Raw genomic sequence first — 11,496 nt, 5'->3', positions numbered from 1 at the left:
AGATAACAAGGGAACATTTCATGCAAAGATGGGCTCAATAAAGTACAGAAATGGTAGGGATCTAACAGAAGCAGAAGATATTAAGAGGAGGTGGCAAGAATATACAGAAGAACTGTACAAAAAAGATCTACATGACCCAGATAATCATGATGGTGTGATCACTCACCTAGAGCCAGACATCCTAGAATGTAAAGTCAAGTGGGCCTTAGGAAGCATCACTACAAACAAAGCTAGTGGAGGTGATGGAATTCCAGTTGAGCTGTTTCAAATCCTGAAAGATGATGCTGTGAAAGTGCTGCACACAATATGCCAGCAAATTTGGAAAACTCAGCAGTGGCCACAGGACTGGAAAAAGTAAGTTTTCATTCTAATCCCAAAGAAAGGCAATGCCAAAGAATGCTCAAACTACTGCACAATTGCACTCATCTCACATGCTAGTAAAGTAATGCTTAAAATTCTGCAAGCCAGGCTTCAGCAATACGTCAACCGTGAACTTCCAGATGTTCAAGCTGGTTTTAGAAAAGCCAGAGGAACCAGAGATCAAATTGCCAACATCCGCTGGATCATGGAAAAAGCAAGAGAGTTCCAGAAAAACATCTATTTCTGCTTTATTGACTATGCCAAAGCCTTTGACTGTGTGGATCACAATAAACTGTGGAAAATTCTGAAAGAGATGGGAATACCAGACCACCTGACCTGCCTCTTGAGAAACCTGTATGCAGGTCAGGAAGCAACAGTTAGAACTGGACATGGAACAACAGACTGGTTCCAAACAGGAAAAGGAGTACGTCAAGGCTGTATATTGTCACCCTGCTTATATGCAGAGTACATCATGAGAAACGCTAGGATGGAAGAAGCACAAGCTGGAATCAAGATTGCCAGGAGAAAATATCAAATACCTCAGATATGCAGATGACACCAACCTTATGGCAGAAAGTGAAAAACCAAAGAGCCTCTTGATGAAAGTGAAAGAGGAGAGTGAAAAAGTTGGCTTAAAGCTCAACATTTAGAAAACTAAGATCATGGCATCTGGTCCCATCACTTCATGGCAAATAGAAGGAGAAACAGTGGAAACAGTGGCTGACTTTATTTTTCTGGGCTCCAAAATCACTGTAGATGGTGATTGCAGCCATGAAATTAAAAGACACTTACTCCTTGGAAGGAAAGTTATGACCAACCTAGGCAGCATATTGAAAAGCAGAGACATTACTTTGTCAACAAAGGTCTGTCTCGTCAAGGCTATGGTTTTTCCAGTGGTCATGTATGGATGTGAGAGTTGGATTATAAAGAAAGCTGAGTGCTGAAGAATTGATACTTTTGACCTGTGGTGTTGGAGAAGACTCTTGAGAGTCCCTTGGACTGCAAGGAGATCCAACTAGTCCATCCTAAAGGAGATCAGTCCTGGGTGTTCACTGGAAGGACTGATGTTGAAGCTGAAACTCCAATACTTTGGCCACCTGATGCGAAGAACTGACTTATTAGAAAAGACCCTGATCCTGGGAAAGATTGAGGGCAGGAGGAGAAGGGGATGACAGAGGATGAGATGGTTGGAAGGCATCACTGACTCAATGGACATGGGTTTGGGTGGACTCTGGGAGTTGGTGATGGACAGGGAGGCCTGGCATGCTGCAGTTCATGGGGTCACAAAGAGCTGGACATGACTGAGTGACTGAACTGAACTGAATGAGCCATGCCATGCAGGGCCACCCAAGATGGACAGGTCATAGTAGAGAGTTCAGACAAAACATAATCCACTGGAAGAAGGAATGGCAAACCATCCCAGTATACTTGCCGTAAGAAGCTCACTGTATAAAAGGCCAAAAAGATATGGCACCAAAAGATGAGTCCTCGTTCTGAAGGTGTCCAATATGCTACTGGGGAAGAGCAGAGGAGAATTACCAATAGGCCCAGAATGAATGAAGCAGCTGGGTCAAAGCGGATACTAAGCTCAGGTGTGGATGTGTCTGGTGATGAGAGTAAAACCCAATGCTGCAAAAAACAGTATTATATAGGAACCTGGAATAGGTCCATGAATCAGGGAAAGTTGGATGTGGTCAAGCAGGAAATGGTAAGAATAAACATGGATGTCCTAGGAATAGCAAACTAAAATGGACAGGAATGGGTAAATTTAATTCAGATGACAATTATATCTACTACTATGGGCAAGAATCCCATAGAAGAAACGGAGTAACCCTCATAATCAGCAAAAGAGTCCATAATACAGTATTTGGGTGCAACCTCAAAAATGACAGAATTATCTTGGTTCATTTCCAAGGCAAGCCATTCAACATCACAGTAACCTGAGTCTATGCCCCTACCACTGATACTGAAGAAGCTGTAGTCGATCAGTTCTATGAAGACCTAGCAGACCTCCTAGAACTAACACCTAAAAAAAGATGTTCTACTCATCATCAGGGATTGGAATGCAAAAGTAGGAGGTCAAGATATACCTGGAATAACAGGCAAGTTTGGCCTTGGAGAACAAAATGAAGCAGGACAAAGGTTAACTGAATTCTGCCAAGAGACTGCACTAGTCATAGCAAATATCCTTTTTCAATGACACAAGAGATGACTCTACACATGGACATCGTCAAATGGTTAATACCAAAATCAAATTGATTACATTTTTTGTAGCTGAAGATGGAGAAGCTATATACTGTCAGCAAAAACAAGACATGGAGCTGACTGTGGCTCAGATCATCAGCTTCTCATAGCAAAATTCAGGCTTAAACTAAAGAAAACTGGGAAAAACAATAGGCCAGCCAGGTATGACTTAAATCAAATCCTGTATGAATTCACAGTAGAGGTAATGAATAGATTCAAGGGACTAGATCTAATAGTGTGTCTGAAGAACTATGGACAGAGGTCCATAATATTGTACAGGAGATGGTGAATAAAACCATCCAAAAGAAAAAGAAAAGCAAGCAGGCAAAGTGGTTATCTGAGGAGGCTTTACAAATAGTGAAAGAATGAAGAGAAGAGAAAAGCAAAGGAGAGAGGGAAACACATATCCAATTAAAGGCAAGGTTCCAAAAAATAGCTAGAAGAGACAAGAAGGCCTTCTTCAATGAACAATGCTTAATAATAGAAGAAAACAACAAAAGGGGAAAGACTAGAAGTCATTTCAGGAAAATTGGAAACATCAAGGGAGCATTCTGCCCAAAGGCGGGCACAATAAAGGATAAAAATGATAGAGACCTAGTAGATGCTGAAGAGATCAAGAAGTGATGGAAAGGATACACGAAGGAACTATATAAAAAAGATGTTAATGAACCGATTACTAGAACGGTGTGGTTAGTCACTCAGAGTCAGACATTCTGGAGTGCAAAGTCAAGTGGGCCTTAAGAAGCACTGCTATTAATAAGATAGTGGATTCGATGAAATTCCAGCAGAACTATTCAAACCCCTAAAGGATGAGGCCATCAAGGTTTTGCATTCATTATGTCAGCAAATCTGGAAGACCCAGCAGTGGCCATGGGATTGGAAAAGGTCAATCCTCATCCCAATTCCCAAGAAGGGTAATATCAAAGAATGTGCTAACCATCGGACAATTGCACTCATTTCTCGTGCTAGTAAGGTTGAGCTTAAAATCTTGCATGCTAGGCTTCAGCATTATGCAAACCAAGAACTTCCAGATGTCCAATCAGGGTTTAGAAAAGGAAGAGGACACAGAGATCAAATTGCTAACATTCGCTGGATTATAGACAAAATAAAGGAATTTCAGAAAAACATCTATCTCTGTTTCATCGACTACATTAAAGTCTTTGACTGTGTGGAACATGACAAACTGTGGAAAGCTCTAGAGAGATGGGAATACTAGACCATCTTACTTGTCTCCTGAGAAACCTGATGCAAGTCAAGAAGCGACAGTTAGAACCCTGTATGGAACAATTGATTGGTTCAAGATTGAGAAAGGAGTATGACAGGGCTGTCTGCTGTCACCCTGTTTGTTTAACCTATATGCTGAGCACATCATGAGAAACGCCAGGGTGGATGAGTTATAAGCTGGAATCAAGATAGGAGGGAGAAACATCAACAACCTCAGATATGCCGATGATATCACCTCTAAGCTGAAGCTCCAATACTTTGGCCACCTGATGCAAAGAACTGACATTTGAAAAGACCCTGATGCTGGGAAAGATTGAAGACAGGAGGAGAAGGGGACAACAGAGGGTGAGATGGTTGGATGGCATCTCTGACTCGATGGACATGAGTTTGAGCAAGCTCTGGGAGTTGGTGATGGACAGGGAAGCCTGGTATGCTGCAGTCCATGGGGTCCCAAAGAGTTGGACCTGGCTGAGCAATTGAACTCAACCACTCTAATGGCAGAAAGTGAAGAGGAACTATAAACACCCTCTTGATGAGGGTGAAGGTGGAGAGTGAAAAAGCCAGTTTAAGACTAAATTTTAAAAAAACTAAGACCATAGCATCTGGTCCCATTATTGCATGGCAAATAGAAGGGGAAAAGGTGGAAGTAGTGGTAGAGTTCCTCATCTTAGTCTCCAAAATCACTGGGGACCGTGACTGCAGCCATGAAATCAGAAGACAATGGCTTCTTGGCAGGGAAGCAATGACAAATCTAGACTGTGTTGACAAGCAGAGACGCTACTCTGCTGACAAAGACAGTTCAATTCAGTCGCTCAGTCGTGCCCAACTTTGCGACCCCATGGACTGCAGCATGCCAGGCTTCCCTGTCCATCACCAACTCCCAGAGCTTGCTCAAACTCATATCCATAGAATTGGTGATGCCATCTAACCATCTCATCCTCTGTTGTCCCCTTCTCCTGCCTTCAGTCTTTCCCAGCATCAGGGTCTTTTCAAATGAGTCAGTTCTTTGCATCAGGTGGCCAAAGTATTGGAGCTTCAGCTTCATCATCAGTCCTTCCAATAAATATCCAGGACTGATTTCCTTTAGGATTGACTGGTTTGATCTTCTTGTAGTTCAAGGGACTCTCAAGAGTCTTCTCCAGCACCATAGTTCAAAAGCATAAATTCTTCGGTGCTCAGCTTTCTTTATGGTCCAACTTTCACATCCATACATGACTAATGGAGAAACCATAGCTTTGAATAGATGGACCTTTAATGCCGACAAAGGCCCATCTAGTCAAAGCTACGAAGTCCATATAGTCAAGGCTATGGTCTTCCCAGTGGTCACATATGGTTGTGAGAGCTGGACTATAAAGAAGGCAGAATGCCAAAGAATTGATGCCTTTGAACTGAGGTGCTGGAGAAGACTCTGAAAGTCCCTTGGACACCAAGGATATCAAACCAGTCAACCTTAAGGGAGGTCAACCCTGAATATTCACTGGAAGGACTGATGCTGAAGCTGAAGCTCCAGTATTTTGGTCATCCAGTGACACCCAAAGGAGAATTCAAGAAAAGCTACATATTAGAGGAAGATAAATGCAACGTATCTCCCATTATGACAGGTAAGGAACATCCATCGATCAACACAGAGGAAGATGAATGACAGCAAAATGGTGGAACTTAAGCAGGCTGGTCACAATAAGTGATGTTCAAGAGGCCAACGACTGTAACCAGTTTGTCTGCGTGTCCTGACTCCTGCCTGTGTTCCTGGCATTGTCAACAGTGATCCCTTTAACTCTTCTAACAGAGTCCTGGTTAGACAGTTCAACCTCATCTGTAATTAGGGACACGCAGAGTAAAGCCACATAAACTATTACTGCACATTCATCAGTCTGAGTAACACATTAGAAGCCTGAGGATACCAGGTGCCAGCAAGGACAGGAAGCAGGGGGAAGGTTTGTTCACTCTCGGTGGGAGTGGAAACTGGGACAGATGCTTTGAAAAGAGTTCGGCATTGCCTCGTAAAGTTAAAAATATAACGCCCTCCGCACTAGGATCTGATCGCTGCTATGAGAAACTGCCACACACTCAGTTAACTTAACACAAATGAGTTATTATCCTGCAACTCTGGAGGTCGGAAGTCTGAAATGAGCCCCACGGAGCTAAAACCAAGATGTCAGCTAGGCTGCCCTCCTCTTCAGCAACTCTGGGGCACAGTCCGTCTTCTTGCTTTTTCTGGTTTCTAGAGGTCGTCCACAGGCCTTGGCCAAAACCCACCCTACCAACTTAAAAGCCACTAAAGTCAGGTGGGCCTTCTCATCAGCTCTTCCTGGCTCCCCCCTGCCCTCTGTTCTATCAGAAGGACTCCTCTAACTGCTCTGGGCCCAGCAAGGGGGTACTCTTTCTGTCCCCTTCTGATGTCTGTGTCAGAAGCTTTCCCTATCTCTATTAAACTTTAATAAAACTTTGCTACACAAAAAGCTCCAAGTAGCCAAGCCTCGTCTCTGACTCCAGATAGAAATCCTCTCCTCCGGAGGACACAAATCCTGGTGTTAACACACGACTCACAGCAGCAACCTTTCAGTGCTGTACTACTTTCCTGAGGCTGCCACAGCAAAGTGCCACGAACTGGCTGTCTTAGAACAAGATGTTCTCTTGTCTTAGAACAAGATATTCTCTCATAGTTCTGGAGGCCAGAAGCCTGATATCAAGATGCCAGCTCCCTCTGACGTGCTTAGCAAGGGCCTCGTAGAGACTCTGCTCCTCGGTCCTGGTTCCCAGGCTCATGGCAGCGCAGCTCCAGTCCATGTTGTGAGGCAAACCACTGACTGAAACCACCGACCCTCACCAGGCACCACAGTAACCACTTGCATGAGGTATCTTAAACAGGAGGGCCTGGTAAGGAACACAGAACTAACAAACTACCACCAACCACAAGAATTCAGCAAAGGTCAAAAGGAGAGGGAAACGACAGTGCAGTGTTCTTGCCTGGAGAATCCCAGGGTCGGGAGAGCCTGGTGGGCTGCTGTCTCTGGGGTCGCATAGAGTTGGACACGACTAAAGTGACTTGGCAGCTGCAGCTGCGACACTGGGGGTTTGCATATCAGAGTACTTTTGTTGTTGTTGAGGAGACAGAACTCCCCTCCTAACACATAAATAACAGGAACCATACAAGACCTTGCAAAGCAGAGTTCGTTAAGAGCAGTGACTCTGGAAACAACCCTGGGCAGCAGCAATAGGATACACTGTGAGATCCACCCTGGGCGAGCTGGGTGGTGACAAAGATGAGTGACCTACAGCTTGTGCAAGAGTGTGGATGGGTCTCTTGCACAGCTGGGAGGGAGGAAGACACAAGCACATGCTGTTTCCCTTCCCCCTTCCCCTGCTCAGGTGGGCAGGATCCACGGTGGCCCAGACTGGGCATCAGAGCCTGCATGGGGGAAGGCAGTGAGCCTAGAGTTGGGTAAGAGAGTCCAGCCAGGGCCAGGGTGGGGGGTCGATGTCCACAGTGTGCTCCACCCGCTCAAGCCTGTGAGGCCTGACATGGCGCTGGAGCCTCATAATCTCCTGACAAAATACTTGTCCATTACAAAGGCGACTTCCCAGGGGAGATGCAGGCAGACACCACCTTAAACAAGTGGTCAGAGCAGAGTGACAGGTGGCACCACTTCTGTGACCTTCCTGCCAAAGACATGTAATGGGATTTGATTCCGAGGAAACACCAGACAAATCCAAACAGAGGGGTTTTCCACAAAAGCCACTGAACTCTAACCTTCGAAGGTCTCAAGATCACGGAGCCAAGCAAAGCCTGACTTGGAGGAGACTGAAGAAACACGTTAATAGCTCAGTGTGGTTGGGGAGCCCAGACTGGACCCTTTCTGGTCTGTGACTTTATAGGATCAGCTGGCAGAAGGTGTTTGTCTGTGGCCAATGATCAGATGTCCTGACATGTCCGAGTCCTCCTCCCGACTGCGACGGTCGTGTGTGGTTGTGCTGGAGACTGCCCTGATATGCAGGGAATGCGAACAGAAGTGTCTGCAGGTGACAGAGCATCACGTAGGCAACTTATTCTCAAATACTCCAGGAAGACAAGGTTTTTGATGCTGAACTTGAAACTTTTAGGTAAGTTCGAGATTATTTCAAAAATTAAAAAAATACACAGTGTTATTCCATGTATATACATATATGGATTAAAACAGGTGAAACTTACATTGTTTAGAAATGGTAAAACTAAAGAAAATCAAGAAGTCAGGCTGTGGTCATGGGGATGAGGGTCGGCTGTGGGGCAAGGGAGGGGTTGGGACACTGACAAGGCTCCATTTCTGGCCTCAGGCACTGGCTACTGATGGAGTACTGTGAATCCCGGCACCAGCGTCTGCAGAGACAACTATCTGGGAATTCTTTCAACTGTCGGTACCAGGGCAGGCCCGCCCATCACCTAGTTCAGTACTTGGTTCACAGTGGATGTTCAAGGAGTGTTTGCCTGATACATAACGTGAGCACATAAAAAGAATATTTGTTTATGGAAAACAAAATAATACAGGTTTCCAGAAACCGCTAATCATTACAAACCAAACTGAGATGATCTCGGAATTCCTTCCTTGGCCCGGACACTCCGGGTCCCTCCTCACCGGCCCGCTCGCCCTCGAGTTTTGCTCAACGGTTTCCTAGATGTGCAAGGACAGCATAGCCACGTCCGCCCGGAACCTGCACGGAGTCGGGAACCCAGGCTGCACCTGCACACGGGGGTGTGCAGCGCCTGAAACCGCTGAGGAGGGTCCTGAAACCCGGGGCGGGGAGGGGGGCTGAAACTCGCCGCGGGGACGGCCGGGCACCTGAAACCGGCCCGGGGCCGTCCGAAGGCCCAGAAATCGGCCAGGGCGACCCCCTCACTAGGAGTTATTTCTCAGGCAGAACTTCCACAGCGGAGGCGCTGATTTGTGCCTCGGGGGTGGCCAGAGTTCCCAAGCCCAACCGCAGGCTCTAGGGCCAACGGACCCACCTGTCAGCGGCACCGCCGGGTCGGAGCAGCGCGGGATCTGGGCGGAGAAGCTCCTCGGAGTCCGCGGGCGGCGTGGTTTGGAGCGGGTAGCTCCATGGCAACGGACGGCTCCATCTCAGGGCGGGGGTGCCCGCTCACCCCGCGCCAAATCGATGGCTCGCCCCGGCGGCGCCCCCGCGCAGGCGCAGTGCTGCCGAGGCGGCAACATGCAACCCGAGCGCGGGACGGACGGACGCTGGTAAGCTGTTGGTGATTACTGCCGGAGACCAGCGCGCTGGGCCGAGCGGAGGGTCGCGGGGCACCCGGACTACCAGGCTGTGGCGGAGGAGACTGACGCCGCTTGGTAGTACGAATGCAGCCCCAGGCTGCCTCCCCTCCCAAGCGGGTTGAAGAACGGATTAGGTGTTAATTTTAGTGACTATAGAGTTCACGTAAAATAGAGGTTTCTCACTTCTCTTTTTGAGACCAGAGGCCTGGAACAATATGCCACGCTGGGCTGGAGCTGAATTGAGTCCTCCCTGCTCACTGTGCACGCCCCAGCCTTGTCTGGGGTCAACGTGGTACATTTCCACCTGTCCCGAGGGTGTTGTTTGCAGTCTGGACTCAGGGTGTGAAGAAAGTGTTGAATCCGGCCCCAAAGCCGCAGGTGCGAGGCCTCGCACCAAGGCCAGAGAAGCGGAGCTCACGACCAAGGTCACCTCTGAAACTGACTGAACCCCTTTGTACTTTGCCCAAAGTCCCTGATGATCACTAAGGAGCTTCCTGACTCCCCATTAGGCAGATGCGCACTCTAGTAAGCACCCTTTAAAGCCAACCAACCATCCAGCAGGAATTTTGTCTTGAGGCTATTAAAAATTGGTTATTAATCCAAGAAAACTGTCCGTTTTCCCTCGTTTGTCAGGAGGTCCACCCGCTGTGCTCGCAGTGCTCACATTATCTCTGCTCTTTGTTCGTAATAAACTGACTCCCTTCTGAAATGCTCTGTGTCTGGAAATTACTGCCTCAACAGAAGGATCCCTCTAGCCAGCGCAGTTGGTGCTGGGCCCTGGACCCCCCGCTGATAGGTGTATTCCCTGCTCTTGCAGAGCCCAGTAACTTCCAGCGTGCCTGTGCCTTGCAAGGCTGCTGGCCCTGCTGGTCAGTCGCTGGCTTTGTCCAGCGGCTCCTGATGCCACAGTGGGATCCAGGAAGTCCTGTAGTTTCATCCTGGGATGGCAAGATCCATCAGAGCCATCCAGCCTGGCTAAAAGTGCAGCATCTCTTACAATTGTGAACTTCATCGGGAGAGCGATCACCTCTGTAGTCCTCCCCCGGAAGTGCTGCCCAGACCTCTTCCCTCCTGGGTTGAGGAACAGAACTGACTCAGCAGAACAGCCCAGAACAGGTGTTCTAAGAAAAACTGTTCTTTTTCCCACCACACCCAAATTATGGGGCTTTTCCTTTTTAGCTTTGTTTCTCTGGGCCTGTCTATATTAATGATTAATACACTTTCTACTAAAGAACAGAAGGACAACAAAAGGCTGAAAACAGCCTCTGTGTCCACCAGTAGGAGCTGGATGAGGTCCAGCTGCACTGCCAAAGGCTGGGAAAGGTACAAGGACCATTTCTCTGTTCTGCCCCAGAGTGACCCGTGGGCGGAACAGGTGGTTAACTGGAAAACACTAAGATGCAGAACAGCTGATACAGTATTTATCCGAGAAGGGGCAGGGCCACTAAGAAAGTACTTCCTTATTTTTTTACATTATAAGGTAACATTACAATGGTTGCCAACCAGGCACAGGAGGGTCAGCAGTAGAAACTATGTTTCTCTAAATGTGCTCATACATTTGACTTGGAATAAATAAATCAAAACAGAGAAAAAACCTCCCAAGATCTGCAAACAAATAGATGTAAAAAGAAGAAACTAACTGTATGTCAGCTTGGTGGCTTAACCAACAGAAAGGATAATTTCAAGTGACTTTAAAACCCAACAATCTTATCGTGCATACCTAATAGACTGTATACTAAAGACAAAAAGAGTCGCAAAGAAATCTTAAGTTGTTTCCAGTGATCCTGGTCTTTGTAATAATATTGATGCTGTTATTCTGGAACTATATAAAGTGGAGTAAAACAAATAAGTAGCATAGTAATATTACGAACCATTATTTTTCACTTGACAGAACAGATAGAAATATAAAATAAATGGAAAAACCTATAATGCTGGAATTGGATATGAAATATTAGTATGAATTAATATAATTTTTAAAATATATTTCTTAGCTTTGTCTACTGAAAATGTCTAGAACTATTCAATATGGTACCCACTGGACACATGTGGCTATTTAAGTTTAACTGAATTAAAGTTAAACACTTGGACAAATATTTATACACTTATAGTCACAAAAGCACTACACATATCACAATAGACAGAAGCTGAAAACAACCCGAATGTCCATCAGTGGATGGCTAGACAAATGAAATGTGATAGATACACATGGTGGAATGTTACTGAGCCTTTGAAAAGAATGAAATTCTGACACCTGCTACAACACGGATGAACCTCCAAGATGTGATGCTGAGGGAAACATGGCAGTCACAAAAGAACAAGTATTATTTGTTTTCACTCATATGAGCTACATAGTCAACTTTATAGAGACAGAGAGAAGACTGTGGTTGTCAGGAATGGGGTTAGGGTGGTGAAGTCTGGG

This window comes from Budorcas taxicolor, chromosome 16 (assembly GCF_023091745.1).
Source record: "Budorcas taxicolor isolate Tak-1 chromosome 16, Takin1.1, whole genome shotgun sequence".
NCBI classification, from domain to species: domain Eukaryota; kingdom Metazoa; phylum Chordata; class Mammalia; order Artiodactyla; family Bovidae; genus Budorcas; species Budorcas taxicolor.
The sequence above is the reverse complement of the archived record's forward strand: the minus strand, read 5'-3'. Positions refer to the sequence as shown.